The sequence below is a fragment of the Salvelinus fontinalis genome, chromosome 37 (assembly GCF_029448725.1).
Source record: "Salvelinus fontinalis isolate EN_2023a chromosome 37, ASM2944872v1, whole genome shotgun sequence".
Taxonomy (NCBI): Eukaryota; Metazoa; Chordata; class Actinopteri; order Salmoniformes; family Salmonidae; genus Salvelinus; species Salvelinus fontinalis.
The window spans coordinates 2,499,891-2,526,763 of NC_074701.1; the positions used below are offsets into that span (position 1 = coordinate 2,499,891).

General features: G+C 38.2%; 37 non-coding genes across 37 annotated transcripts; all 37 read left to right on the forward strand.

Annotated features, from left to right (window-relative positions):
* The first annotated feature begins 244 nt into the window (after positions 1 to 244).
* On the forward strand, positions 245 to 317 carry trnav-cac (transfer RNA valine (anticodon CAC)). Its single transcript has one exon. It is a non-coding gene; the product is annotated as a tRNA-Val (tRNA).
* Positions 318 to 729: 412 nt separating this feature from the next.
* Positions 730 to 802, forward strand: trnav-uac (transfer RNA valine (anticodon UAC)). Its single transcript has one exon. It is a non-coding gene; the product is annotated as a tRNA-Val (tRNA).
* A 341-nt stretch (positions 803 to 1,143) lies between these two features.
* Positions 1,144 to 1,216, forward strand: trnav-aac (transfer RNA valine (anticodon AAC)). Its single transcript has one exon. It is a non-coding gene; the product is annotated as a tRNA-Val (tRNA).
* Positions 1,217 to 1,541: 325 nt separating this feature from the next.
* Positions 1,542 to 1,614, forward strand: trnav-cac (transfer RNA valine (anticodon CAC)). The gene has a single exon. It is a non-coding gene; the product is annotated as a tRNA-Val (tRNA).
* A 412-nt stretch (positions 1,615 to 2,026) lies between these two features.
* Positions 2,027 to 2,099, forward strand: trnav-aac (transfer RNA valine (anticodon AAC)). The gene has a single exon. It is a non-coding gene; the product is annotated as a tRNA-Val (tRNA).
* A 325-nt stretch (positions 2,100 to 2,424) lies between these two features.
* trnav-cac (transfer RNA valine (anticodon CAC)) lies at positions 2,425 to 2,497 on the forward strand. Its single transcript has one exon. It is a non-coding gene; the product is annotated as a tRNA-Val (tRNA).
* Positions 2,498 to 3,323: 826 nt separating this feature from the next.
* On the forward strand, positions 3,324 to 3,396 carry trnav-aac (transfer RNA valine (anticodon AAC)). The gene has a single exon. It is a non-coding gene; the product is annotated as a tRNA-Val (tRNA).
* A 524-nt stretch (positions 3,397 to 3,920) lies between these two features.
* trnav-uac (transfer RNA valine (anticodon UAC)) lies at positions 3,921 to 3,993 on the forward strand. The gene has a single exon. It is a non-coding gene; the product is annotated as a tRNA-Val (tRNA).
* A 141-nt stretch (positions 3,994 to 4,134) lies between these two features.
* Positions 4,135 to 4,207, forward strand: trnav-cac (transfer RNA valine (anticodon CAC)). The gene has a single exon. It is a non-coding gene; the product is annotated as a tRNA-Val (tRNA).
* A 340-nt stretch (positions 4,208 to 4,547) lies between these two features.
* On the forward strand, positions 4,548 to 4,620 carry trnav-cac (transfer RNA valine (anticodon CAC)). The gene has a single exon. It is a non-coding gene; the product is annotated as a tRNA-Val (tRNA).
* A 937-nt stretch (positions 4,621 to 5,557) lies between these two features.
* On the forward strand, positions 5,558 to 5,630 carry trnav-uac (transfer RNA valine (anticodon UAC)). Its single transcript has one exon. It is a non-coding gene; the product is annotated as a tRNA-Val (tRNA).
* Positions 5,631 to 5,971: 341 nt separating this feature from the next.
* On the forward strand, positions 5,972 to 6,044 carry trnav-aac (transfer RNA valine (anticodon AAC)). The gene has a single exon. It is a non-coding gene; the product is annotated as a tRNA-Val (tRNA).
* A 325-nt stretch (positions 6,045 to 6,369) lies between these two features.
* Positions 6,370 to 6,442, forward strand: trnav-cac (transfer RNA valine (anticodon CAC)). The gene has a single exon. It is a non-coding gene; the product is annotated as a tRNA-Val (tRNA).
* A 412-nt stretch (positions 6,443 to 6,854) lies between these two features.
* Positions 6,855 to 6,927, forward strand: trnav-uac (transfer RNA valine (anticodon UAC)). The gene has a single exon. It is a non-coding gene; the product is annotated as a tRNA-Val (tRNA).
* Positions 6,928 to 7,268: 341 nt separating this feature from the next.
* Positions 7,269 to 7,341, forward strand: trnav-aac (transfer RNA valine (anticodon AAC)). Its single transcript has one exon. It is a non-coding gene; the product is annotated as a tRNA-Val (tRNA).
* Positions 7,342 to 7,666: 325 nt separating this feature from the next.
* Positions 7,667 to 7,739, forward strand: trnav-cac (transfer RNA valine (anticodon CAC)). Its single transcript has one exon. It is a non-coding gene; the product is annotated as a tRNA-Val (tRNA).
* A 412-nt stretch (positions 7,740 to 8,151) lies between these two features.
* trnav-uac (transfer RNA valine (anticodon UAC)) lies at positions 8,152 to 8,224 on the forward strand. Its single transcript has one exon. It is a non-coding gene; the product is annotated as a tRNA-Val (tRNA).
* A 341-nt stretch (positions 8,225 to 8,565) lies between these two features.
* On the forward strand, positions 8,566 to 8,638 carry trnav-aac (transfer RNA valine (anticodon AAC)). The gene has a single exon. It is a non-coding gene; the product is annotated as a tRNA-Val (tRNA).
* Positions 8,639 to 9,162: 524 nt separating this feature from the next.
* Positions 9,163 to 9,235, forward strand: trnav-uac (transfer RNA valine (anticodon UAC)). Its single transcript has one exon. It is a non-coding gene; the product is annotated as a tRNA-Val (tRNA).
* Positions 9,236 to 9,376: 141 nt separating this feature from the next.
* Positions 9,377 to 9,449, forward strand: trnav-cac (transfer RNA valine (anticodon CAC)). Its single transcript has one exon. It is a non-coding gene; the product is annotated as a tRNA-Val (tRNA).
* Positions 9,450 to 9,789: 340 nt separating this feature from the next.
* Positions 9,790 to 9,862, forward strand: trnav-aac (transfer RNA valine (anticodon AAC)). Its single transcript has one exon. It is a non-coding gene; the product is annotated as a tRNA-Val (tRNA).
* A 524-nt stretch (positions 9,863 to 10,386) lies between these two features.
* On the forward strand, positions 10,387 to 10,459 carry trnav-uac (transfer RNA valine (anticodon UAC)). The gene has a single exon. It is a non-coding gene; the product is annotated as a tRNA-Val (tRNA).
* A 1,383-nt stretch (positions 10,460 to 11,842) lies between these two features.
* Positions 11,843 to 11,915, forward strand: trnav-aac (transfer RNA valine (anticodon AAC)). Its single transcript has one exon. It is a non-coding gene; the product is annotated as a tRNA-Val (tRNA).
* Positions 11,916 to 12,454: 539 nt separating this feature from the next.
* On the forward strand, positions 12,455 to 12,527 carry trnav-aac (transfer RNA valine (anticodon AAC)). Its single transcript has one exon. It is a non-coding gene; the product is annotated as a tRNA-Val (tRNA).
* Positions 12,528 to 18,217: 5,690 nt separating this feature from the next.
* trnav-aac (transfer RNA valine (anticodon AAC)) lies at positions 18,218 to 18,290 on the forward strand. Its single transcript has one exon. It is a non-coding gene; the product is annotated as a tRNA-Val (tRNA).
* Positions 18,291 to 18,813: 523 nt separating this feature from the next.
* trnav-aac (transfer RNA valine (anticodon AAC)) lies at positions 18,814 to 18,886 on the forward strand. The gene has a single exon. It is a non-coding gene; the product is annotated as a tRNA-Val (tRNA).
* Positions 18,887 to 19,837: 951 nt separating this feature from the next.
* On the forward strand, positions 19,838 to 19,910 carry trnav-aac (transfer RNA valine (anticodon AAC)). The gene has a single exon. It is a non-coding gene; the product is annotated as a tRNA-Val (tRNA).
* Positions 19,911 to 20,250: 340 nt separating this feature from the next.
* On the forward strand, positions 20,251 to 20,323 carry trnav-cac (transfer RNA valine (anticodon CAC)). Its single transcript has one exon. It is a non-coding gene; the product is annotated as a tRNA-Val (tRNA).
* Positions 20,324 to 20,876: 553 nt separating this feature from the next.
* trnav-aac (transfer RNA valine (anticodon AAC)) lies at positions 20,877 to 20,949 on the forward strand. Its single transcript has one exon. It is a non-coding gene; the product is annotated as a tRNA-Val (tRNA).
* Positions 20,950 to 21,289: 340 nt separating this feature from the next.
* On the forward strand, positions 21,290 to 21,362 carry trnav-cac (transfer RNA valine (anticodon CAC)). The gene has a single exon. It is a non-coding gene; the product is annotated as a tRNA-Val (tRNA).
* Positions 21,363 to 21,916: 554 nt separating this feature from the next.
* Positions 21,917 to 21,989, forward strand: trnav-aac (transfer RNA valine (anticodon AAC)). Its single transcript has one exon. It is a non-coding gene; the product is annotated as a tRNA-Val (tRNA).
* Positions 21,990 to 22,941: 952 nt separating this feature from the next.
* trnav-uac (transfer RNA valine (anticodon UAC)) lies at positions 22,942 to 23,014 on the forward strand. Its single transcript has one exon. It is a non-coding gene; the product is annotated as a tRNA-Val (tRNA).
* A 340-nt stretch (positions 23,015 to 23,354) lies between these two features.
* Positions 23,355 to 23,427, forward strand: trnav-aac (transfer RNA valine (anticodon AAC)). The gene has a single exon. It is a non-coding gene; the product is annotated as a tRNA-Val (tRNA).
* Positions 23,428 to 23,751: 324 nt separating this feature from the next.
* On the forward strand, positions 23,752 to 23,824 carry trnav-uac (transfer RNA valine (anticodon UAC)). Its single transcript has one exon. It is a non-coding gene; the product is annotated as a tRNA-Val (tRNA).
* Positions 23,825 to 24,377: 553 nt separating this feature from the next.
* trnav-aac (transfer RNA valine (anticodon AAC)) lies at positions 24,378 to 24,450 on the forward strand. The gene has a single exon. It is a non-coding gene; the product is annotated as a tRNA-Val (tRNA).
* A 1,960-nt stretch (positions 24,451 to 26,410) lies between these two features.
* Positions 26,411 to 26,483, forward strand: trnav-aac (transfer RNA valine (anticodon AAC)). The gene has a single exon. It is a non-coding gene; the product is annotated as a tRNA-Val (tRNA).
* Positions 26,484 to 26,609: 126 nt separating this feature from the next.
* trnav-uac (transfer RNA valine (anticodon UAC)) lies at positions 26,610 to 26,682 on the forward strand. The gene has a single exon. It is a non-coding gene; the product is annotated as a tRNA-Val (tRNA).
* Positions 26,683 to 26,873: the final 191 nt, after the last annotated feature.

The following is a 26,873-nucleotide window of genomic DNA, read 5'->3' on the forward strand; positions in this document are numbered from 1 at the left end:
TATCAGTAAAATTTGGTTTAGTCCTTGCAAAAATCACATGCAGTAGTTTCTGTAGTGTAGTGGTTATCACGTTTGCTTCACACGTGAAAGGTCCCCGGTTCGAAACTGGGTGGAAATAATGCTCTTTGACACATTCAGTAAGAACTGTGTTTATAACAGAGAATAATTATATTTTGGAGATTCAAATACATGCAGTGAATATCAGTAAAATTTGGTTTAGTCCTTGCAAAAATCACATGCAGTAGTTTCTGTAGTGTAGTGGTTATCACGTTTGCTTCACACGTGAAAGGTCCCTGGTTCGAAACCGGGTGGAAACAATGCTCTTTGACACATTCAGTAAGAACTGTATTTATAACAGAGAATAATAATATTGTGGAAATTCAAATACATGCAGTGAATAGCATTAAAATTTGGTTTAGCCCTTGCAAAAATCACATGCAGCAGTTTTTGTAGTGTAGTGGCCATCACGTTCGCTTAATACGCGGAAGGTCACCAATTTGGTTTAGCCCTTGCAAAAATCACATGCAGCAGTTTTTGTAGTGTAGTGGCCATCACGTTCGCTTAATACGCGGAAGGTCACCGTTTCGAAACCGGGCAGAAACAGTGCTCTTTGACACATTCAGTAAGAACAGTATTTATAACAGAGCATAATAATATTTTGGAAATTCAAATACATGCAGTGAATATCAGTAAACTTTGGATTAGTCCTTGCAAAAAATACATGCAGAAGTTTCTGTAGTGTAGTGGTTATCACATTTGCTTTACACGCGAAAGGTCCTCGGTTCGAAACCGGGCGGAAACAGTGCTCTTCGAGAACATCCAGTAAGAACTGTATTTTTAAAAGAGAATAGTTGCTTTCATAAATGCCTTTTTTTAGAAATTCAATTACATGCAGTGAATATCAGTAAAATTTGGTTTAGTCCTTGCAAAATTCACATGCGGCGGTTTCTGTAGTGTCGTAGTTATCACGTTCGCATCACACGCGAAAGGTCCCCGTTTCGAAACCGGGCGGAAACAGTGCTCTTTGACATATTCAGTAAGAACTGTATTTATAACAGAGAATAATAAAATTTTGGAAATTCAAATACATGCAGTGAATATCAGTAAAATTTGGTTTAGTCCTTGCAAAAATCACAGGCATCAGTTTCTGTAGTGTAGTGTCTATCACCTTCGCTTAACACGCGAAAGGTCCCCGGTTCGAAACCGGGCGGAAACATTGCTCTTTGACACATTCATTAAGAACTGTATTTATAACAGAGAATAATTATATTTTGGACATTCAAATACATGCAGTGAATATCAGAAAAATTTGGTTTAGTCCTTGCAAAAATCACATGCAGTAGTTTCTGTAGTGTAGTGGTTATCACGTTTGCTTCACACGTGAAAGGTCCCCGGTTCGAAACTGGGTGGAAATAATGCTCTTTGACACATTCAGTAAGAACTGTGTTTATAACAGAGAATAATTATATTTTGGAGATTCAAATACATGCAGTGAATATCAGTAATATTTGGTTTAGTCCTTGCAAAAATCACATGCAGTAGTTTCTGTAGTGTAGTGGTTATCACGTTTGCTTCACACGTGAAAGGTCCCTGGTTCGAAACCGGGTGGAAACAATGCTCTTTGACACATTCAGTAAGAACTGTATTTATAACAGAGAATAATAATATTGTGGAAATTCAAATACATGCAGTGAATAGCATTAAAATTTGGTTTAGCCCTTGCAAAAATCACATGCAGCAGTTTTTGTAGTGTAGTGGCCATCACGTTCGCTTAATACGCGGAAGGTCACCAATTTGGTTTAGCCCTTGCAAAAATCACATGCAGCAGTTTTTGTAGTGTAGTGGCCATCACGTTCGCTTAATACGCGGAAGGTCACCGTTTCGAAACCGGGCAGAAACAGTGCTCTTTGACACATTCAGTAAGAACTGTATTTATAACAGAGCATAATAATATTTTGGAAATTCAAATACATGCAGTGAATATCAGTAAAATTTGGTTTAGTCCTTGCAAAAATCACAGGCATCAGTTTCTGTAGTGTAGTGGCTATCACCTTCGCTTAACACGCGAAAGGTCCCCGGTTCGAAACCGGGCGGAAACATTGCTCTTTGACACATTCATTAAGAACTGTATTTATAACAGAGAATAATTATATTTTGGACATTCAAATACATGCAGTGAATATCAGAAAAATTTGGTTTAGTCCTTGCAAAAATCACATGCAGTAGTTTCTGTAGTGTAGTGGTTATCACGTTTGCTTCACACGTGAAAGGTCCCCGGTTCGAAACTGGGTGGAAATAATGCTCTTTGACACATTCAGTAAGAACTGTGTTTATAACAGAGAATAATTATATTTTGGAGATACAAATACATGCAGTGAATATCAGTAATATTTGGTTTAGTCCTTGCAAAAATCACATGCAGTAGTTTCTGTAGTGTAGTGGTTATCACGTTTGCTTCACACGTGAAAGGTCCCTGGTTCGAAACCGGGTGGAAACAATGCTCTTTGACACATTCAGTAAGAACTGTATTTATAACAGAGAATAATAATATTGTGGAAATTCAAATACATGCAGTGAATAGCATTAAAATTTGGTTTAGCCCTTGCAAAAATCACATGCAGCAGTTTTTGTAGTGTAGTGGCCATCACGTTCGCTTAATACGCGGAAGGTCACCAATTTGGTTTAGCCCTTGCAAAAATCACATGCAGCAGTTTTTGTAGTGTAGTGGCCATCACGTTCGCTTAATACGCGGAAGGTCACCGTTTCGAAACCGGGCAGAAACAGTGCTCTTTGACACATTCAGTAAGAACTGTATTTATAACAGAGCATAATAATATTTTGGAAATTCAAATACATGCAGTGAATATCAGTAAACTTTGGATTAGTCCTTGCAAAAAACTCATGCAGAAGTTTCTGTAGTGTAGTGGTTATCACAATTGCTTTACACGCGAAAGGTCCTCGGTTCGAAACTGGGCGGAAACAGTGCTCTTCGAGAACATCCAGTAAGAACTGTATTTTTAAAAGAGAATAGATGCTTTCATAAATGCCTTTTTTTAGAAATTCAATTACATGCAGTGAATATCAGTAAAATTTGGTTTAGTCCTTGCAAAATTCACATGCGGCGGTTTCTGTAGTGTCGTGGTTATCACGTTCGCATCACACGCGAAAGGTCCCCGTTTCGAAACCGGGCGGAAACAGTGCTCTTTGACATATTCAGTAAGAACTGTATTTATAACAGAGAATAATAACATTTTGGAAATTCAAATACATGCAGTGAATATCAGTAAAATTTGGTTTAGTCCTTGCAAAAATCACAGGCATCAGTTTCTGTAGTGTAGTGGCTATCACCTTCGCTTAACACGCGAAAGGTCCCCGGTTCGAAACCGGGCGGAAACATTGCTCTTTGACACATTCAGTAAGAACTGTATTTATAACAGAGAATAATTATATTTTGGACATTCAAATACATGCAGTGAATATCAGTAAAATTTGGTTTAGTCCTTGCAAAAATCACATGCAGTAGTTTCTGTAGTGTAGTGGTTATCACGTTTGCTTCACACGTGAAATGTCCCCGGTTCGAAACTGGGTGGAAATAATGCTCTTTGACACATTCAGTAAGAACTGTGTTTATAACAGAGAATAATAATATTGTGGAAATTCAAATACATGCAGTGAATATCATTTAAAATTGGTTTAGGCCTTGCAAAAATCACATGCTGCAGTTTTTGTAGTGTAGTGGCTATCACGTTCGCTTAATACGCGGAAGGTCACCGTTTCGAAACCGGGCAGAAACAGTGGTCTTTGACACATTCAGTAAAAACTGTATTTGTAACAGATAATAATAATATTTTGGAAATTCAAATACATGCAGTGAATATCAGTAAACTTTGGATTAGTCCTTGCAAAAAACACATGCAGCAGTTTCTGTAGTGTAGTGGTTATCACATTCGCTTTACACGTGAAAAGTCCTCGGTTCGAAACCGGGCGGAAACAGTGCTCTTCGACACATCCAGTAAGAACTGTATTTTTAACAGAGAATAGTTGCTTTCATAAATGCCTTTTTTTGGAAATTCAAATACATGCAGTGAATATCAGTAAAATTTGGTTTAGTCCTTGCAAAAAGCACATGCAGTAGTTTCTGTAGTGTAGTGGTTATCACGTTCGCTTCACACGCGAAAGGTCCCAGGTTCGAAACCGGGTGGAAACAATGCTCTTTGACACATTCAGTAAGAACTGTATTTATAACAGAGAATAATAATATTTTGGAAATTCAAATACATGCAGTGAATATCAGTAAAATTTGGTTTAGTCCTTGCAAAAATCACATGCAGTGGTTTCTGTAGTGTAGTGGTTATCACGTTCTCATCACACGCGAAAGGTCCCCGTTTTGAAACCGGGTGGAAACAGTGCTCTTTGACACATTCAGTAAGAACTGTATTTATAACAGAGAATACTTGCTTTCATAAATGCCTTTTTTTGGAAATTCAAATACATGCAGTGAATATCAGTAAAATTTGGTTTAGTCCTTGCAAAAATCACATGCAGTAGTTTCTGTAGTGTAGTGGTTATCACGGTCGCTTCACACGCGAAAGGTCCCAGGTTCGAAACCGGGTGGAAACAATGCTCTTTGACACATTCAGTAAGAACTGTATTTATAACAGAGAATAATAATATTTTGGAAATTCAAATACATGCAGTGAATATCAGTAAAATTTGGTTTAGTCCTTGCAAAAATCACATGCAGTGGTTTCTGTAGTGTAGTGGTTATCACGTTCTCATCACACGCGAAAGGTCCCCGGTTTGAAACCGGGTGGAAACAGTGCTCTTTGACACATTCAGTAAGAACTGTATTTATAACAGAGAATACTTGCTTTCTTAAATGCCGTAATTTGGAAATTCAAATACATGTAGTGAATATCAGTAAAATTTGGTTTAGTCCTTGCAAAAATCACATGCGGCGGTTTCTGTAGTGTCGTGGTTATCACGTTCGCATCACACGCGAAAGGTCCCCGTTTCGAAACCGGGCGGAAACAGTGCTCTTTGACACATTCAGTAAGAACTGTATTTATAACAGAGAATAATAAAATTTTGGAAATTCAAATACATGCAGTGAATATCAGTAAAATTTGGTTTAGTCCTTGCAAAAATCACAGGCAGCGGTTTCTGTAGTGTAGTGGTTATCACGTTCTCATCACACGCGAAAGGTCCCCGTTTCGAAACCGGGCGGAAACAGTGCTCTTTGACACATTCAGTAAGAACTGTATTTATAACAGAGAATAATAATATTGTGGAAATTCAAATACATGCAGTGAATAGCATTAAAATTTGGTTTAGCCCTTGCAAAAATCACATGCAGCAGTTTTTGTAGTGTAGTGGCCATCACGTTCGCTTAATACGCGGAAGGTCACCGTTTCGAAACCGGGCAGAAACAGTGCTCTTTGACACATTCAGTAAGAACTGTATTTATAACAGAGCATAATAATATTTTGGAAATTCAAATACATGCAGTGAATATCAGTAAACTTTGGATTAGTCCTTGCAAAAAACACATGCAGAAGTTTCTGTAGTGTAGTGGTCATCACATTTGCTTTACACGCGAAAGGTCCTCGGTTCGAAACCGGGCGGAAACAGTGCTCTTCGAGAACATCCAGTAAGAACTGTATTTTTAAAAGAGAATAGTTGCTTTCATAAATGCCTTTTTTTAGAAATTCAATTACATGCAGTGAATATCAGTAAAATTTGGTTTAGTCCTTGCAAAATTCACATGCGGCGGTTTCTGTAGTCTCGTGGTTATCACGTTCGCATCACACGCGAAAGGTCCCCGTTTCGAAACCGGGCGGAAACAGTGCTCTTTGACATATTCAGTAAGAACTGTATTCATAACAGAGAATAATAAAATTTTGGAAATTCAAATACATGCAGTGAATATCAGTAAAATTTGGTTTAGTCCTTGCAAAAATCACAGGCATCAGTTTCTGTAGTGTAGTGGCTATCACCTTCGCTTAACACGCGAAAGGTCCCCGGTTCGAAACCGGGCGGAAACATTGCTCTTTGACACATTCATTAAGAACTGTATTTATAACAGAGAATAATTATATTTTGGACATTCAAATACATGCAGTGAATATCAGTAAAATTTGGTTTAGTCCTTGCAAAAATCACATGCAGTAGTTTCTGTAGTGTAGTGGTTATCACGTTTGCTTCACACGTGAAAGGTCCCCGGTTCGAAACTGGGTGGAAATAATGCTCTTTGACACATTCAGTAAGAACTGTGTTTATAACAGAGAATAATTATATTTTGGAGATTCAAATACATGCAGTGAATATCAGTAAAATTTGGTTTAGTCCTTGCAAAAATCACATGCAGTAGTTTCTGTAGTGTAGTGGTTATCACGTTTGCTTCACACGTGAAAGGTCCCTGGTTCGAAACCGGGTGGAAACAATGCTCTTTGACACATTCAGTAAGAACTGTATTTATAACAGAGAATAATAATATTGTGGAAATTCAAATACATGCAGTGAATAGCATTAAAATTTGGTTTAGCCCTTGCAAAAATCACATGCAGCAGTTTTTGTAGTGTAGTGGCCATCACGTTCGCTTAATACGCGGAAGGTCACCAATTTGGTTTAGCCCTTGCAAAAATCACATGCAGCAGTTTTTGTAGTGTAGTGGCCATCACGTTCGCTTAATACGCGGAAGGTCACCGTTTCGAAACCGGGCAGAAACAGTGCTCTTTGACACATTCAGTAAGAACTGTATTTATAACAGAGCATAATAATATTTTGGAAATTCAAATACATGCAGTGAATATCAGTAAACTTTGGATTAGTCCTTGCAAAAAATACATGCAGAAGTTTCTGTAGTGTAGTGGTTATCACATTTGCTTTACACGCGAAAGGTCCTCGGTTCGAAACCGGGCGGAAACAGTGCTCTTCGAGAACATCCAGTAAGAACTGTATTTTTAAAAGAGAATAGTTGCTTTCATAAATGCCTTTTTTTAGAAATTCAATTACATGCAGTGAATATCAGTAAAATTTGGTTTAGTCCTTGCAAAATTCACATGCGGCGGTTTCTGTAGTGTCGTGGTTATCACGTTCGCATCACACGCGAAAGGTCCCCGTTTCGAAACCGGGCGGAAACAGTGCTCTTTGACATATTCAGTAAGAACTGTATTTATAACAGAGAATAATAAAATTTTGGAAATTCAAATACATGCAGTGAATATCAGTAAAATTTGGTTTAGTCCTTGCAAAAATCACAGGCATCAGTTTCTGTAGTGTAGTGGCTATCACCTTCGCTTAACACGCGAAAGGTCCCCGGTTCGAAACCGGGCGGAAACATTGCTCTTTGACACATTCATTAAGAACTGTATTTATAACAGAGAATAATTATATTTTGGACATTCAAATACATGCAGTGAATATCAGAAAAATTTGGTTTAGTCCTTGCAAAAATCACATGCAGTAGTTTCTGTAGTGTAGTGGTTATCACGTTTGCTTCACACGTGAAAGGTCCCCGGTTCGAAACTGGGTGGAAATAATGCTCTTTGACACATTCAGTAAGAACTGTGTTTATAACAGAGAATAATTATATTTTGGAGATTCAAATACATGCAGTGAATATCAGTAAAATTTGGTTTAGTCCTTGCAAAAATCACATGCAGTAGTTTCTGTAGTGTAGTGGTTATCACGTTTGCTTCACACGTGAAAGGTCCCTGGTTCGAAACCGGGTGGAAACAATGCTCTTTGACACATTCAGTAAGAACTGTATTTATAACAGAGAATAATAATATTGTGGAAATTCAAATACATGCAGTGAATAGCATTAAAATTTGGTTTAGCCCTTGCAAAAATCACATGCAGCAGTTTTTGTAGTGTAGTGGCCATCACGTTCGCTTAATACGCGGAAGGTCACCAATTTGGTTTAGCCCTTGCAAAAATCACATGCAGCAGTTTTTGTAGTGTAGTGGCCATCACGTTCGCTTAATACGCGGAAGGTCACCGTTTCGAAACCGGGCAGAAACAGTGCTCTTTGACACATTCAGTAAGAACTGTATTTATAACAGAGCATAATAATATTTTGGAAATTCAAATACATGCAGTGAATATCAGTAAACTTTGGATTAGTCCTTGCAAAAAACTCATGCAGAAGTTTCTGTAGTGTAGTGGTTATCACAATTGCTTTACACGCGAAAGGTCCTCGGTTCGAAACCGGGCGGAAACAGTGCTCTTCGAGAACATCCAGTAAGAACTGTATTTTTAAAAGAGAATAGATGCTTTCATAAATGCCTTTTTTTAGAAATTCAATTACATGCAGTGAATATCAGTAAAATTTGGTTTAGTCCTTGCAAAATTCACATGCGGCGGTTTCTGTAGTGTCGTGGTTATCACGTTCGCATCACACGCGAAAGGTCCCCGTTTCGAAACCGGGCGGAAACAGTGCTCTTTGACATATTCAGTAAGAACTGTATTTATAACAGAGAATAATACAATTTTGGAAATTCAAATACATGCAGTGAATATCAGTAAAATTTGGTTTAGTCCTTGCAAAAATCACAGGCATCAGTTTCTGTAGTGTAGTGGCTATCACCTTCGCTTAACACGCGAAAGGTCCCCGGTTCGAAACCGGGCGGAAACATTGCTCTTTGACACATTCAGTAAGAACTGTATTTATAACAGAGAATAATTATATTTTGGACATTCAAATACATGCAGTGAATATCAGTAAAATTTGGTTTAGTCCTTGCAAAAATCACATGCAGTAGTTTCTGTAGTGTAGTGGTTATCACGTTTGCTTCACACGTGAAATGTCCCCGGTTCGAAACTGGGTGGAAATAATGCTCTTTGACACATTCAGTAAGAACTGTGTTTATAACAGAGAATAATAATATTGTGGAAATTCAAATACATGCAGTGAATATCATTTAAAATTGGTTTAGGCCTTGCAAAAATCACATGCTGCAGTTTTTGTAGTGTAGTGGCTATCACGTTCGCTTAATACGCGGAAGGTCACCGTTTCGAAACCGGGCAGAAACAGTGGTCTTTGACACATTCAGTAAAAACTGTATTTATAACAGATAATAATAATATTTTGGAAATTCAAATACATGCAGTGAATATCAGTAAACTTTGGATTAGTCCTTGCAAAAAACACATGCAGCAGTTTCTGTAGTGTAGTGGTTATCACATTCGCTTTACACGTGAAAAGTCCTCGGTTCGAAACCGGGCGGAAACAGTGCTCTTCGACACATCCAGTAAGAACTGTATTTTTAACAGAGAATAGTTGCTTTCATAAATGCCTTTTTTTGGAAATTCAAATACATGCAGTGAATATCAGTAAAATTTGGTTTAGTCCTTGCAAAAAGCACATGCAGTAGTTTCTGTAGTATAGTGGTTATCACGTTCGCTTCACACGCGAAAGGTCCCAGGTTCGAAACCGGGTGGAAACAATGCTCTTTGACACATTCAGTAAGAACTGTATTTATAACAGAGAATAATAATATTTTGGAAATTCAAATACATGCAGTGAATATCAGTAAAATTTGGTTTAGTCCTTGCAAAAATCACATGCAGTGGTTTCTGTAGTGTAGTGGTTATCACGTTCTCATCACACGCGAAAGGTCCCCGTTTTGAAACCGGGTGGAAACAGTGCTCTTTGACACATTCAGTAAGAACTGTATTTATAACAGAGAATACTTGCTTTCATAAATGCCGTAATTTGGAAATTCAAATACATGCAGTGAATATCAGTAAAATTTGGTTTAGTCCTTGCAAAAATCACATGCAGCAGTTTCTGTAGTGTAGTTGCTATCACGTTCGCTTAACACGCGAAAAGTCCCCGGTTCGAAACCGGGTGGAAACAGTGGTCTTTGACACATTCAGTAAGAACTGTATTTATAACAGATAATAATAATATTTTGGAGATTCAAATACATGCAATGAATATCAGTAAAATTTGGTTTAGTCCTTGCAAAAATCACAGGCAGTAGTGTCTGTAGTGTAGTGGTTGTCACGTTTGCTTCACACGTGAAAGGTCCCCGGTTCGAAACCGGGTGGAAACAGTGCTCTTTGACACGTTCAGTAAGAACTGTATTTATAACAGAGAATAATAATATTTTGGAAATTCAAATACATGCAGTGAATATCAGTAAAATTTGGTTTAGTCCTTGCAAAAATCACATGCGGCGGTTTCTGTGGTGTCGTGGTTATCACGTTCGCATCACACGCGAAAGGTCCCCGTTTCGAAACCGGGCGGAAACAGTGCTCTTTGACATATTCAGTAAGAACTGTATTTATAACAGAGAATAATAATATTGTGGAAATTCAAATACATGCAGTGAATATCAGTAAACTTTGGATTAGTCCTTGCAAAATTCACATGCAGCAGTTTCTGTAGTGTAGTGGTTATCACATTCGCTTTACACGTGAAAAGTCCTCGGTTCGAAACCGGGCGGAAACAGTGCTCTTCGACACATCCAGTAAGAACTGTATTTTTAACAGAGAATAGTTGCTTTCATAAATGCCTTTTTTTGGAAATTCAAATACATGCAGTGAATATCAGTAAAATTTGGTTTAGTCCTTGCAAAAATCACATGCAGTAGTTTCTGTAGTGTAGTGGTTATCACGTTTGCTTCACACGCGGAAGGTCACCGTTTCGAAACCGGGCAGAAACAGTGGTCTTTGACACATTCAGTAATAACTGTATTTATAACAGATAATAATAATATTTTGGAAATTCAAATACATGCAGTGAATATCAGTAAACTTTGGATTAGTCCTTGCAAAAAACACATGCAGCAGTTTCTGTAGTGTAGTGGTTATCACATTCGTGTTACAAGTGACAAAATCCTCGGTTCGAAACCGGGCGGAAACAGTGCTCTTCGACACATCCAGTAAGAACTGTATTTTTAACAGAGAATAGTTGCTTTCATAAATGCCTTTTTTTGGAAATTCAAATACATGCAGTGAATATCAGTAAAATTTGGTTTAGTCCTTGCAAAAATCACATGCAGTAGTTTCTGTAGTGTAGTGGTTATCACGTTTGCTTCACACGCGGAAGGTCACCGTTTCGAAACCGGGCAGAAACAGTGGTCTTTGACACATTCAGTAATAACTGTATTTATAACAGATAATAATAATATTTTGGAAATTCAAATACATGCAGTGAATATCAGTAAACTTTGGATTAGTCCTTGCAAAAAACACATGCAGCAGTTTCTGTAGTGTAGTGGTTATCACATTCGTGTTACAAGTGACAAAATCCTCGGTTCGAAACCGGGCGGAAACAGTGCTCTTCGACACATCCAGTAAGAACTGTATTTTTAACAGAGAATAGTTGCTTTCATAAATGCCTTTTTTTGGAAATTCAAATACATGCAGTGAATATCAGTAAAATTTGGTTTAGTCCTTGCAAAAATCACATGCAGTAGTTTCTGTAGTGTAGTGGTTATCACGTTTGCTTCACACGCGGAAGGTCACCGTTTCGAAACCGGGCAGAAACAGTGGTCTTTGACACATTCAGTAATAACTGTATTTATAACAGATAATAATAATATTTTGGAAATTCAAATACATGCAGTGAATATCAGTAAACTTTGGATTAGTCCTTGCAAAAAACACATGCAGCAGTTTCTGTAGTGTAGTGGTTATCACATTCGTGTTACAAGTGACAAAATCCTCGGTTCGAAACCGGGCGGAAACAGTGCTCTTCGACACATCCAGTAAGAACTGTATTTTTAACAGAGAATAGTTGCTTTCATAAATGCCTTTTTTTGGAAATTCAAATACATGCAGTGAATATCAGTAAAATTTGGTTTAGTCCTTGCAAAAATCACATGCAGTAGTTTCTGTAGTGTAGTGGTTATCAAGTTTGCTTAACACGCGAAAGGTCCCCGGTTCGAAACCGGGTGGAAACAATGCTCTTTGACACATTCAGTAAGAATTGTATTTATAACAGAGAATAATAATATTTTGGAAATTCAAATACATGCAGTGAATATCAGTAAAATTTGGTTTAGTCCTTGCAAAAATCACATGCAGCGGTTTCTGTAGTGTAGTGGTTATCACGTTCTCATCACACGCGAAAGGTCCCCGGTTTGAAACCGGGTGGATACAGTGCTCTTTGACACATTCAGTAAGAACTGTATTTATAACAGAGAATACTTGCTTTCATAAATGCCGTAATTTGGAAATTCAAATACATGCAGTGAATATCAGTAAAATTTGGTTTAGTCCTTGCAAAAATCACATGCGGCGGTTTCTGTAGTGTCGTGGTTATCACGTTCGCATCACAGGCGAAAGGCCCCCGTTTCGAAACCGGGCGGAAACAGTGCTCTTTGACATATTCAGTAAGAACTGTATTCATAACAGAGAATAATAAAATTTTGGAAATTCAAATACATGCAGTGAATATCAGTAAAATTTGGTTTAGTCCTTGCAAAAATCACAGGCATCAGTTTCTGTAGTGTAGTGGCTATCACGTTCGCTTAACACGCGAAAGGTCCCCGGTTTGAAACCGGGCGGAAACATTGCTCTTTGACACATTCAGTAAGAAGTGTATTTATAACAGAGAATAATAATATTGTGGAAATTCAAATACATGCAGTGAATATCATTTAAATTTGGTTTAGTCCTTGCAAAAATCACATGCTGCAGTTTTTGTAGTGTAGTGGCTATCACGTTCGCTTAATACGCGGAAGGTCACCGTTTCGAAACCGGGCAGAAACAGTGGTCTTTGACACATTCAGTAAGAAGTGTATTTATAACAGAGAATAATTATATTTTGGAGATTCAAATACATGCAGTGAATATCAGTAAAATTTGGTTTAGTCCTTGCAAAAATCACATGCAGTAGTTTCTGTAGTGTAGTGGTTATCACGTTTGCTTCACACGTGAAAGGTCCCCGTTTCGAAACTGGGTGGAAACAATGCTCTTTGACACATTCAGTAAGAACTGTATTTATAACAGAGAATAATAATATTGATGGAAATTCAAATACATGCAGTGAATATCATTTAAATTTGGTTTAGTCCTTGCAAAAATCACATGCTGCAGTTTTTGTAGTGTAGTGGCTATCACGTTCGCTTAATACGCGGAAGGTCACCGTTTCGAAAACGGGCAGAAACAGTGGTCTTTGACACATTCAGTAATAACTGTATTTATAACAGATAATAATAATATTTTGGAAATTCAAATACATGCAGTGAATATCAGTAAACTTTGGATTAGTCCTTGCAAAAAACACATGCAGCAGTTTCTGTAGTGTAGTGGTTATCACATTCGCTTTACCGTGAAAAGTCCTCGGTTCGAAACCGGGCGGAAACAGTGCTCTTCGACACATCCAGTAAGAACTGTATTTTTAACAGAGAATAGTTGCTTTCATAAATGCCTTTTTTTGGAAATTCAAATACATGCAGTGAATATCAGTAAAATTTGGTTTAGTCCTTGCAAAAATCACATGCAGTAGTTTCTGTAGTGTAGTGGTTATCACGTTCGCTTCTTACGCGAAAGGTCCCTGGTTCGAAACCGGGTGGAAACAATGCTCTTTGACACATTCAGTAAGAACTGTATTTATAACAGAGAATAATAATATTGTGGAAATTCAAATACATGCAGTGAATATCAGTAAAATTTGGTTTAGTCCTTGCAAAAATCACATGCGGCGGTTTCTGTAGTGTAGTGGTTATCACGTTCTCATCACACGCGAAAGGTCCCCGGTTTGAAACCGGGTGGATACAGTGCTCTTTGACACATTCAGTAAGAACTGTATTTATAACAGAGAATACTTGCTTTCATAAATGCCGTAATTTGGAAATTCAAATACATGCAGTGAATATCAGTAAAATTTGGTTTAGTCCTTGCAAAAATCACATGCAGCAGTTTCTGTAGTTTAGTTGCTATCACGTTCGCGTAACACGCGAAAAGTCCCCGGTTCGAAACCGGGTGGAAACAGTGGTCTTTGACACATTCAGTAAGAACTGTATTTATAACAGATAATAATAATATTTTGGAGATTCAAATACATGCAGTGAATATCAGTAAAATTTGGTTAAGTCCTTGCAAAAATCACAGGCAGTAGTGTCTGTAGTGTAGTGGTTGTCACGTTTGCTTCACACGTGAAAGGTCCCCGGTTCGAAACCGGGTGGAAACAGTGCTCTTTGACACGTTCAGTAAGAACTGTATTTATAACAGAGAATAGTAATATTTTGTAAATTCAAATACATGCAGTGAATATCAGTAAAATTTGGTTTAGTCCTTGCAAAAATCACATGCGGCGGTTTCTGTAGTGTCGTGGTTATCACGTTCGCATCACACGCGAAAGTTCCCCGTTTCGAAACCGGGCGGAAACAGTGCTCTTTGACATATTCAGTAAGAACTGTTTTTATAACAGAGAATAATAAAATTTTAGAAATTCAAATACATGCAGTGATTATCAGTAAAATTTGGTTTAGTCCTTGCAAAAATCACATGCATCAGTAACTGTAGTGTTGTGGCTATACCGTTCGCTTAACACGCGAAAGTTCCCCGGTTCGAAACCCGGCGGAAACATTGCTCTTTGATACAATCAATAAGAACTGTAATTATAATAGAGAATAATTATATTTTGGAGATTCAAATACATGCAGTGAATATCAGTAAAATTTAGTTTAGTCTTTGCAAAAATCACATGCAGTAGTTTCTGTAATGTAGTGGTTATCACGTTTGCTTCAGATGCGAAAGGTACCCGGTTCGAAAACGGGTGGAAACAATGCTCTTTGACACATTCAGTAAGAACTGTATTTATAACAGAGAATAATAATATTGTGGAAATTCAAATACATGCAGTGAATATCATTAAAATTTGGTTTAGTCCTTGCAAAAATCACATGCAGCAGTTTTTGTAATGTAGTGGCTATCACGTTCGCTTAATACGCGGAAGGTCACCGTTTCGAAAACGGGCAGAAACAGTGCTCTTTGACACATTCAGTAAGAACTGTATTTATAACAGAGAATAATAATATTTTGGAAATTCAAATACATGCAGTGAATATCAGTAAACTTTGGATTAGTCCTTGCAAAAAACACATGCAGCAGTTTCTGTAGTGTAGTGGTTATCACATTCGCTTTAAACGCGAAAGGTCCTCGTTTCGAAACTTGGCGGAAACAGTGCTCTTCAACACATCCAGTAAGAACTGTATTTTTAACAGAGAATAGTTGCTTTCATAAATGCCTTTTTTTGGAAATTCAAATACATGCAGTGAATATCAGTAAAATTTGGTTTAGTCCTTGCAAAAATCACATGCAGTAGTTTCTGTAGTGTAGTGGTTATCACGTTCGCTTCACACGCGAAAGGTCCCCGGGTGGAAACAATGCTCTTTGACACATTCAGTAAGAAATGTATTTATAACAGAGAATAATAATATTGTGGAAATTCAAATACATGCAGTGAATATCATTAAAATTTGGTTTAGTCAATGCAAAAATCACATGCAGCAGTTTTTGTAGTGTAGTTGCTATCACGTTCGCTTAACACGCAAAAGGTCCCCGGTTCGAAACCGGGTGGAAACAGTGGTCTTTGACACATTCAGTAAGAACTGTATTTACAACAGTGAATAACAATATTTTGGAAATTCAAATACATGCAGTGAATATCAGTAAAATGTGGTTGAGTCCTTGCAAAAATCACATGCAGCGGTTTCTGTAGTGTAGTGGTTATCACGTTCTCATCACATTTCCATTTCCATTTTACATTTAAGTCATTTAGCAGACGCTCTTATCCAGAGCGACTTACAAATTGGTGCATTCACCTTATGACATCCAGTGGAACAGCCACTTTACAATAGTGCATCTAAATCTTTTAAGGGGGGATGGGGGTGTCTGAAGGATTGCTTTATCCTATCCTAGGTATTCCTTAAAGAGGTGGGGTTTCAGGTGTCTCCGGAAGGTGGTGATTGACTCCGCTGTCCTGGCGTCGTGAGGGAGTTTGTTCCACCATTGGGGTGCCAGAGCAGCGAACAGTTTTGACTGGGCTGAGCGGGAACTGTACTTCCTCAGTGGTAGGGAGGCGAGCAGGCCAGAGGTGGATGAACGCAGTGCCCTTGTTTGGGTGTAGGGCCTGATCAGAGCCTGAAGGTACTGAGGTGCCGTTCCCCTCACAGCTCCGTAGGCAAGCACCATGGTCTTGTAGCGGATGCGAGCTTCAACTGGAAGCCAGTGGAGAGAGCGGAGGAGCGGGGTGACGTGAGAGAACTTGGGAAGGTTGAACACCAGACGGGCTGCGGCGTTCTGGATGAGTTGTAGGGCTTTAATGGCACAGGCAGGGAGCCCAGCCAACAGCGAGTTGCAGTAATCCAGACGGGAGATGACAAGTGCCTGGATTAGGACCTGCGCCGCTTCCTGTGTGAGGCAGGGTCGTACTCTGCGGATGCAAAAATCACATGCAGCAGTTTTTGTAGTGTAGTTGCTATCACGTTCGCTTAACACGCAAAAGGTCCCCGGTTCGAAACCGGGTGGAAACAGTGGTCTTTGACACATTCAGTAAGAACTGTATTTACAACAGTGAATAACAATATTTTGGAAATTCAAATACATGCAGTGAATATCAGTAAAATTTGGTTTAGTCCTTGCAAAAATCACATGCAGCGGTTTCTGTAGTGTAGTGATTATCACGTTCTCATCACACGCGAAAGGTCCTCGGTTCGAAACCGGGCGGAAACAGTACTCTTCGACACATCCAGTAAGAACTGTATTTATAACAGATAATAATAATATTTTGGAGATTCAAATACATGCAGTGAGTATCAGTAAAATTTGGTTTAGTCCTTGCAAAAATCACATGCAGTAGTTTCTGTAGTGTAGTGGTTATCACGTTCGCTTCGCTCGTGAAAGGTCCCCGGTTCGAAAACGGGTGGAAACAATGCTCTTTGACACATTCAGTAAGAACTGTATTTATAACAGATAATAATAATATTTTGGAGATTCAAATACATGCAGTGAGTATCAGTAAAATTTGGTTTAGTCCTTGCAAAAATCACATGCAGTAGTTTCTGTAGTGTAGTGGTTATCACGTTCGCTTCGCTCGTGAAAGGTCCCCGGTTCGAAAACGGGTGGAAACAATGCTCTTTGACACATTCAGTAAGAACTGTATTTATAACAGAGAATAATAATATTTTGGAAATTCAGATACATGCAGTGAATATCAGTAAAATTTGGTTTAGTCCTTGCAAAAATCACATGCAGCGGTATCTGTAGTGTAATGGTTATCACGTTCTCATCACACGCGAAAGGTCCCCGGGTTGAAACCGGGTGGAAACAGTGCTCTTTGACACATTCAGTAAGAACTGTATTTATAACAGAGAATACTTGCTTTCATAAATGCTGTAATTTGGAAATTCAAATACATGCAGTGAATATCAGTAAAATTTGGTTTAGTCCTTGCAAAAATCACATGCAGCAGTTTCTGTAGTGTAGTGGTTATCACGTTCGCTTCATACGTGTAAGGTCCCCGGTTCGAAAACGGGTGGAAACAATGCTGTTTGACACATTCAGTAAGAACTGTATTTATAACAGAGAATAATAATATTGTGGAAATTCAAATACATGCAGTGAATATCAGTAAAATTTGGTTTAGTCCTTGCAAAAATCACATGCAGCGGTTTCTGTAGTGCAGTGGTTATCACATTCTCATCACACGCGAAAGGTCCCCGGGTGGAAACAATGTTCTTTGACACATTCAGTAAGAACTGTAGTTATAACAGAGAGTAATAATATTTTGGAAATTCAAATACATGCAGTGAATATCAGTAAACTTTGGATTAGTCCTTGCAAGAAACACATGCAGCAGTTTCTGTAGTGTAGTGGCTATCATGTTCGCTTTACACGCGAAAGGTCCTCGGTTCGAAACCTGGCGGAAAAAATGCTCTTTGACACATTCAGTAAGAACTGTATTTATAACAGAGAATAATAATATTTTGGAAATTCAAATACATGCAGTGAATATCAGTAAAATTTGGTTTAGTCCTTGCAAAAAGCGCAGGCAGCAGTTTCTGTATTGTGTGGCTATCAGGTTCGCTTAACATGCGAAAGGTCCCAAGTTCGAAACCGGGCGGAAAAAATGCTCTTTGACACATTCAGTAAGAACTGTATTTATAACAGAGAATAATAATATTTTGGAAATTCAAATACATGCAGTGAATATCAGTAAAATTTGGTTTAGTCCTTGCAAAAAGCGCAGGCAGCAGTTTCTGTAGTGTAGTGGCTATCACGTTCGCTTAACACGCGAAAAGTCCCCGGTTCGAAACCGGGTGGAGACAGTGCTCTTCGACACATCCAGTAAGAACTGTATTTATAACAGAGAATAGTTGCTTTCATAAATGCCTTATTGTGCAGTGAATATCAGTAAAATGTGGTTTAGTCCTTGCAGAAATCACATGCAGCAGTTTCTGAAGTGTCGTGGTTATCACGTTCGCATCACACGCGAAAGGTTCCCGGTTCGAAACCGGGCGGAAACAGTGCTCTTTGACACATTCAATAAGAACTGTATTTATAACAGAGAATAATAATATTTTGGAAATTCAAATACATGCAGTGAATATCAGTAAAATTTGGTTTAGTCCTTGCAAAAATCACATGCAGCGGTTTCTGAAGTGTCGTGGTTATCACGTTCGCATCACACGCGAAAGGTCCCCGTTTCGAAACCGGGCGGAAGCGGTGCTCTTTGACATATTCAGTAAGAACTGTATTTATAACAGAGAATAATAATATTTTGGAAATTCAAATACATGCAGTGAATATCAGTAAAATTTGGTTTAGTCCTTGCAAAAATCACATGCAGTAGTTTCTGTAGTGTAGTGGTTATCACGTTCGCTTAACACGCGAAAGGTCCCCGGTTCGAAACCGGGCGGAAACATTGCTCTTTGACACATTCAGAAAGAACTGTATTTATAACAGAGAATAATAATATTGTGGAAATTCAAATACATGCAGTGAATATCAGTAAAATTTGGTTTAGTCCTTGCAAAAATCACATGCAGAAGTTTCTGTAGTGTAGTGGCTATCACGTTCGCTTAATACGCGGAAGGTCACCGTTTCGAAACCGGGCAGAAACAGTGCTCTTTGACACATTCAGTGAGAACTGTATTTATTACAGAGAATAATAATATTTTGGAAATTCAAATACATGCAGTGAATATCAGTAAAATTTGGTTTAGTCCTTGCAAAAATCACATGCAGCGGTTTCTGTAGTGTAGTGATTATCACGTTCTCATCACACGCGAAAGGTCCTCGGTTCGAAACCGGGCGGAAACAGTACTCTTCGACACATCCAGTAAGAACTGTATTTTTAACAGAGAATAGTTGCTTTCATAAATGCCATAATTTGGAAATTCAAATACATGCTGTTAATATCAGTAAAATTTGGTTTAGTCCTTGCAAAAGTCACATGCAGTAGTTTCTGTAGTGTAGTGGTTATCACGTTCGCTTCACACGCGAAAAGTCCCCGATTCGAAACCGGTTGGAGAATGTGCTCTTCGACACATCCAGTAAGAACTTTATTTTTAACAGAGAATACTTGCTTTCATTACTGCCTTTTTTTGGAAATTCAAATACATGCAGTGAATATCAGTAAAATTTGGTTTAGTCCTTGCAAAAATCACATGCAGCAGTTTCTGTATTGTGTGGCTATCAGGTTCGCTTAACACGCGAAAGGTCCCCGGTTCGAAACCGGGTGGAAACAGTGGTCTTTGACATATTCAGTAAGAACTGTATTTATAACAGAGAATAATAATATTTTGGAAATTCAAATACATGCAGTGAATATCAGTAAAATTTGGTTTAGTCCTTGCAAAAATCACAGGCAGCAGTTTCTGTAGTGTAGTGGCTATCACGTTCGCTTAACACGCGAAAGGTCCCCGGTTCAAAACCGGGTGGAAACATTGCTCTTTGACACATTCAGTAAGAACTGTATTTATAACAGAGAATAATAATATTTTGGAAATTCAAATACATGCAGTGAATATCAGTAAACTTTGGATTAGTCCTTGCAAAAAACACATGCAGCAGTTTCTGTAGTGTAGTGGTTATCAAATTCGCTTTACACGCGAAAGGTCATCGGTTCGAAACCGGGCGGAAACAGTGCTCTTCGACACATCCAGTAAGATCTGTATTTTTAACAGAGAATAGTTGCTTTCATAAATGCCTTTTTTTGGAAATTCAAATACATGCAGTGAATATCAGTAAAATTTGGTTTAGTCCTTGCAAAAATCACGTGCAGTAGTTTCTGTAGTGTAGTGGTTATCACGTTCGCTTCACACGCGAAAAGTCCCAGGTTCGAAACCGGGCGGAAACAGTACTCTTCGACACATCCAGTAAGAACTGTATTTTTAACAGAGAATAGTTGCTTTCATAAATGCCATAATTTGGAAATTCAAATACATGCTGTTAATATCAGTAAAATTTGGTTTAGTCCTTGCAAAAGTCACATGCAGTAGTTTCTGTAGTGTAGTGGTTATCACGTTCGCTTCACACGCGAAAAGTCCCCGATTCGAAACCGGTTGGAGAATGTGCTCTTCGACACATCCAGTAAGAACTTTATTTTTAACAGAGAATACTTGCTTTCATTACTGCCTTTTTTTGGAAATTCAAATACATGCAGTGAATATCAGTAAAATTTGGTTTAGTCCTTGCAAAAATCACATGCAGCAGTTTCTGTATTGTGTGGCTATCAGGTTCGCTTAACACGCGAAAGGTCCCCGGTTCGAAACCGGGTGGAAACAGTGGTCTTTGACATATTCAGTAAGAACTGTATTTATAACAGAGAATAATAATATTTTGGAAATTCAAATACATGCAGTGAATATCAGTAAAATTTGGTTTAGTCCTTGCAAAAATCACAGGCAGCAGTTTCTGTAGTGTAGTGGCTATCACGTTCGCTTAACACGCGAAAGGTCCCCGGTTCAAAACCGGGTGGAAACATTGCTCTTTGACACATTCAGTAAGAACTGTATTTATAACAGAGAATAATAATATTTTGGAAATTCAAATACATGCAGTGAATATCAGTAAACTTTGGATTAGTCCTTGCAAAAAACACATGCAGCAGTTTCTGTAGTGTAGTGGTTATCAAATTCGCTTTACACGCGAAAGGTCATCGGTTCGAAACCGGGCGGAAACAGTGCTCTTCGACACATCCAGTAAGATCTGTATTTTTAACAGAGAATAGTTGCTTTCATAAATGCCTTTTTTTGGAAATTCAAATACATGCAGTGAATATCAGTAAAATTTGGTTTAGTCCTTGCAAAAATCACGTGCAGTAGTTTCTGTAGTGTAGTGGTTATCACGTTCGCTTCACACGCGAAAAGTCCCAGGTTCGAAACCGGGCGGAAACAGTACTCTTCGACACATCCAGTAAGAACTGTATTTTTAACAGAGAATAGTTGCTTTCATAAATGCCATAATTTGGAAATTCAAATACATGCTGTTAATATCAGTAAAATTTGGTTTAGTCCTTGCAAAAGTCACATGCAGTAGTTTCTGTAGTCTAGTGGTTATCACGTTCGCTTCACACGCGAAAAGTCCCCGATTCGAAACCGGTTGGAGACTGTGCTCTTCGACACATCCAGTAAGAACTTTATTTTTAACAGAGAATAGTTGCTTTCATAAATGCCTTTTTTTGGAAATTCAAATACATGCAGTGAATATCAGTAAAATTTGGTTTAGTCCTTGCAAAAATCACATGCAGCGGTTTCTGAAGTGTCGTGGTTATCACGTTCGCATCACACGCGAAAGGTCCCCGTTTCAACACCGGGCGGAAACGGTGCGCTTTGACATATTCAGTAAGAACTGTATTTATAACAGAGAATAATAATATTTTGGAAATTCAAATACATGCAGTGAATATCAGTAAAATTTGGTTTAGTCCTTGCAAAAATCACATGCAGTAGTTTCTGTAGTGTAGTGGTTATCATGTTCGCTTAACACGCGAAAGGTCCCCGGTTCGAAACCGGGCGGAAACATTGCTCTTTGACACATTCAGAAAGAACTGTATTTATAACAGAGAATAATAATATTGTGGAAATTCAAATACATGCAGTGAATATCAGTAAAATTTGGTTTAGTCCTTGCAAAAATCACATGCAGAAGTTTCTGTAGTGTAGTGGCTATCACGTTCGCTTAATACGCGGAAGGTCACCGTTTCGAAACCGGGCAGAAACAGTGCTCTTTGACACATTCAGTGAGAACTGTATTTATTACAGAGAATAATAATATTTTGGAAATTCAAATACATGCAGTGAATATCAGTAAAATTTGGTTTAGTTCTTGCAAAAATCACATGCAGCGGTTTCTGTAGTGTAGTGATTATCACGTTCTCATCACACGCGAAAGGTCCTCGGTTCGAAACCGGGCGCAAACAGTACTCTTCGACACATCCAGTAAGAACTGTATTTTTAACAGAGAATAGTTGCTTTCATAAATGCCATAATTTGGAAATTCAAATACATGCTGTTAATATCAGTAAAATTTGGTTTAGTCCTTGCAAAAGTCACATGCAGTAGTTTCTGTAGTGTAGTGGTTATCACGTTCGCTTCACACGCGAAAAGTCCCCGATTCGAAACCGGTTGGAGACTGTGCTCTTCGACACATCCAGTAAGAACTTTATTTTTAACAGAGAATAGTTGCTTTCATAAATGCCTTTTTTTGGAAATTCAAATACATGCAGTGAATATCAGTAAAATTTGGTTTAGTCCTTGCAAAAATCACATGCAGCGGTTTCTGTAGTGTAGTGGTTATCACGTTCTCATCACACGCGAAAGGTCCCCGGTTTAAAACCGGGTGGAAACAGTGCTCTTTGACACATTCAGTAAGAACTGTAGTTATAACAGAGAATAATAATATTTTGGAAATTCAAATACATGCAGTGAATATCAGTAAACTTTGGATTAGTCCTTGCAAGAAACACATGCAGCAGTTTCTGTAGTGTAGTGGCTATCATGTTCGCTTTACACGCGAAAGATGCTCGGTTCGAAACCGGGCGGAAACAGTACTCTTCGACACATCCAGTAAGAACTGTATTTTTAACAGAGAATAGTTGCTGTCATAAATGCCTTTTTTTGGAAATTCAAATACATGCAGTGAATATCAGTAAAATTTGGTTTAGTCCTTGCGAGAATCACATGCAGCAGTTTCTGTATTGTGTGGCTATCAGGTTCGCTTAACATGCGAAAGGTCCCAAGTTCGAAACCGGGCGGAAAAAAATGCTCTTTGACACATTCAGTAAGAACTGTATTTATAACAGAGAATAATAATATTTTGGAATTTCAAATACATGCAGTGAATATCAGTAAAATTTGGTTTAGTCCTTGCAAAACGCGCAGGCAGCAGTTTCTGTAGTGTAGTGGCTATCACGTTCGCTTAACACGCGAAAAGTCCCCGGTTCGAAACCGGGTGGAGACAGTGCTCTTCGACACATCCAGTAAGAACTGTATTTATAACAGAGAATAGTTGCTTTCATAAATGCTTTATTGTGCAGTGAATATCAGTAAAATTTGGTTTAGTCCTAGCAGAAATCACATGCAGCAGTTTCTGTAGTGTAGTAGTTATCACATTCGCATCACACGTGAAAGGTTCCCGGTTTGAAACCGGGCGGAAACAGTGCTCTTTGACACGTTCAGTAAGAACTGTATTTATAACACAGAATAATAATATTTTGGAAATTCAAATACATGCAGTGAATATCAGTAAACTTTGGATTAGTCCTTGCAAAAAACACATGCAGCAGTTTCTGTAGTGTAGTGGTTATCACATTCGCTTTACACGCGAAAGGACCTTGGTTCGAAACCGGGTTGAAACTTCGCTCTTCGACACATGCAGTAAGAACTGTATTTTTAACAGAGAATAGTTGCTTTCATAAATGCCGTAATTTGGAAATTCAAATACATGCAGTTAATATCAGTAAAATTTGGTTTAGTACTTGCAAAAGTCACATGCATTAGTTTCTGTAGTGTAGTGGTTATCACGTTCGCTTCACACGCGAAAAGTCCCCGATTCGAAACCGGTTGGAGACTGTGCTCTTCGACACATCCAGTAAGAACTTTATTTTTAACAGAGAATACTTGCTTTCATTACTGCCTTTTTTTGGAAATTCAAATACATGCAGTGAATATCAGTAAAATTTGGTTTAGTCCTTGCAAAAATCACATGCAGCAGTTTCTGTATTGTGTGGCTATCAGGTTCGCTTAACACGCAAAAGGTCCCCGGTTCGAAACCGGGTGGAAACAGTGGTCTTTGACATATTCAGTAAGAACTGTATTTATAACAGAGAATAATAATATTTTGGAAATTCAAATACATGCAGTGAATATCAGTAAAATTTGGTTTAGTCCTTGCAAAAATCACAGGCAGCAGTTTCTGTAGTGTAGTGGCTATCACGTTCGCTTAACACGCGAAAGGTCCCCGGTTCAAAACCGGGTGGAAACATTGCTCTTTGACACATTCAGAAAGAACTGTATTTATAACAGAGAATAATAATATTTTGGAAATTCAAATACATGCAGTGAATATCAGTAAACTTTGGATTAGTCCTTGCAAAAAACACATGCAGCAGTTTCTGTAGTGTAGTGGTTATCAAATTCGCTTTACACACGAAAGGTCATCGGTTCGAAACCGGGCGGAAACAGTGCTCTTCGACACATCCAGTAAGATCTGTATTTTTAACAGAGAATAGTTGCTTTCATAAATGCCTTTTTTTGGATATTCAAATACATGCAGTGAATATCAGTAAAATTTGGCTTAGTCCTTGCAAAAATCACGTGCAGTAGTTTCTGTAGTGTAGTGGTTATCACGTACGCTTCACACGCGAAAAGTCCCAGGTTCGAAACCGGGTGGAGACAGTGCTCTTCGATACATCCAGTAAGAACTGTATTTATAACAGAGAATAGTTGCTTTCATAAATGCCTTATTGTGCAGTGAATATCAGTAAAATTTGGTTTAGTCCTTGCAAAAATCACGTGCAGTAGTTTCTGTAGTGTAGTGGTTATCACGTTCTCATCACACCCGAAAGGTCCCCGGTTTGAAACCGGGTGGAAACAGTGCTCTTTGACACATTCAGTAAGAACTGTATTTATAACAGAGAATACCTGCTTTCATAAATGCCGTAATTTGGAAATTCAAATACATGCAGTGAATATCAGTAAAATTTGGTTTAGTCCTTGCAAAAATCACATGCAGCAGTTTCTGTAGTGTAGTTGCTATCGCGTTCGCTTCACACGTGAAAGGTCCCCGGTTCGAAAACGGGTGGAAACAATGCTGTTTGACACATTCAGTAAGAACTGTATTTATAACAGAGAATAATAATATTGTGGAAATTCAAATACATGCAGTGAATATCAGTAAAATTTGGTTTAGTCCTTGCAAAAATCACATGCAGAAGTTTCTGTAGTGTAGTGGCTATCACGTTCGATTAATACGCGGAAGGTCACCGTTTCGAAACCGGGCAGAAACAGTGCTCTTTGACACATTCAGTGAGAACTGTATTTATTACAGAGAATAGTAATATTTTGGAAATTCAAATACATGCAGTGAATATCAGTAAAATTTGGTTTAGTCCTTGCAAAAATCACATGCAGCGGTTTCTGTAGTGTAGTGATTATCAAGTTCTCATCACACGCGAAAAGTCCCCGATTCGAAACCGGTTGGAGACTGTGCTCTTCGAAACATCCAGTAAGAACTTTATTTTTAACAGAGAATAGTTGCTTTCATAAATGCCTTTTTTTGGAAATTCAATTCCATGCAGTGAATATCAGTAAAATTTGGTTTAGTCCTTGCAAAAATCACATGCAGCAGTTTCTGTATTGTGTGGCTATCAGGTTCGCTTAACACTCGAAAGGTCCCCGGTTCGAAACCGGGTGGAAACAGTGGTCTTTGACACATTCAGTAAGAACTGTATTTATAACAGATAATAATAATATTTTGGAGATTCAAATACATGCAGTGAGTATCAGTAAAATTTGGTTTAGTCCTTGCAAAAATGACATGCAGTAGTTTCGGTAGTGTAGCGGTTATCACGTTCTCATCACACACGAAAGGTCCCCGGTTTGAAACCGGGTGGAAACAGTGCTCTTTGACACATTCAGTAAGAACTGTATTTATAACAGAGAATAATAATATTTTGGAATTTCAAATACACGCAGTGAATATCAGTAAAATTTGGTTTAGTCCTTGCAAAAATCACATGCAGTGGTTTCTGTAGTGAAGTGGTTATCAAGTTCTCATCACACGTGAAAGGTCCCCGGTTCGAAACCGGGCGGAAACAGTGCTCTTTGACACATTCAGTAAGAACTGTATTTATAACAGAGAATAATAATATTTTGGAAATTCAAATACATGCAGTTAATATCAGTAAAATTTGGTTTAGTCCTTGCAAAAATCAAAGGCAGCAGTTTCTGTAGTGTAGTGGCTATCACGTTCGATTAACACGCGAAAGGTCCCCGGTTCGAAACCGGGCGGAAACAGTGCTCTTTGACACATTCAGTAAGAACTGTATTTATAACAGAGAATAATAATATTTTGGAAATTCAAATACATGTAGTGAATATCAGTAAACTTTGGATTAGTCCTTGCAAAAAACACATGCAGGAGTTTCTGTAGTGTAGTGGTTATCACATTCGCTTTACAAGCGAAAGGTCCTCGGTTCGAATCCGGGCGGAAACAGTGCTCTTCGACACATCCAGTAAAAACTGTAATTTTAACAGAGAATAGTTGCTTTCATAAATGCCTTTTTTTGGAAATTCAAATACATGCAGTGAATATCAGTAAAAGTTGGTTTAGTCCTTGCAAAAAATCACATGCAGTTGTTTCTGTAGTGTAGTGGTTATCACGTTCTCATCACACGCGAAAGGTCC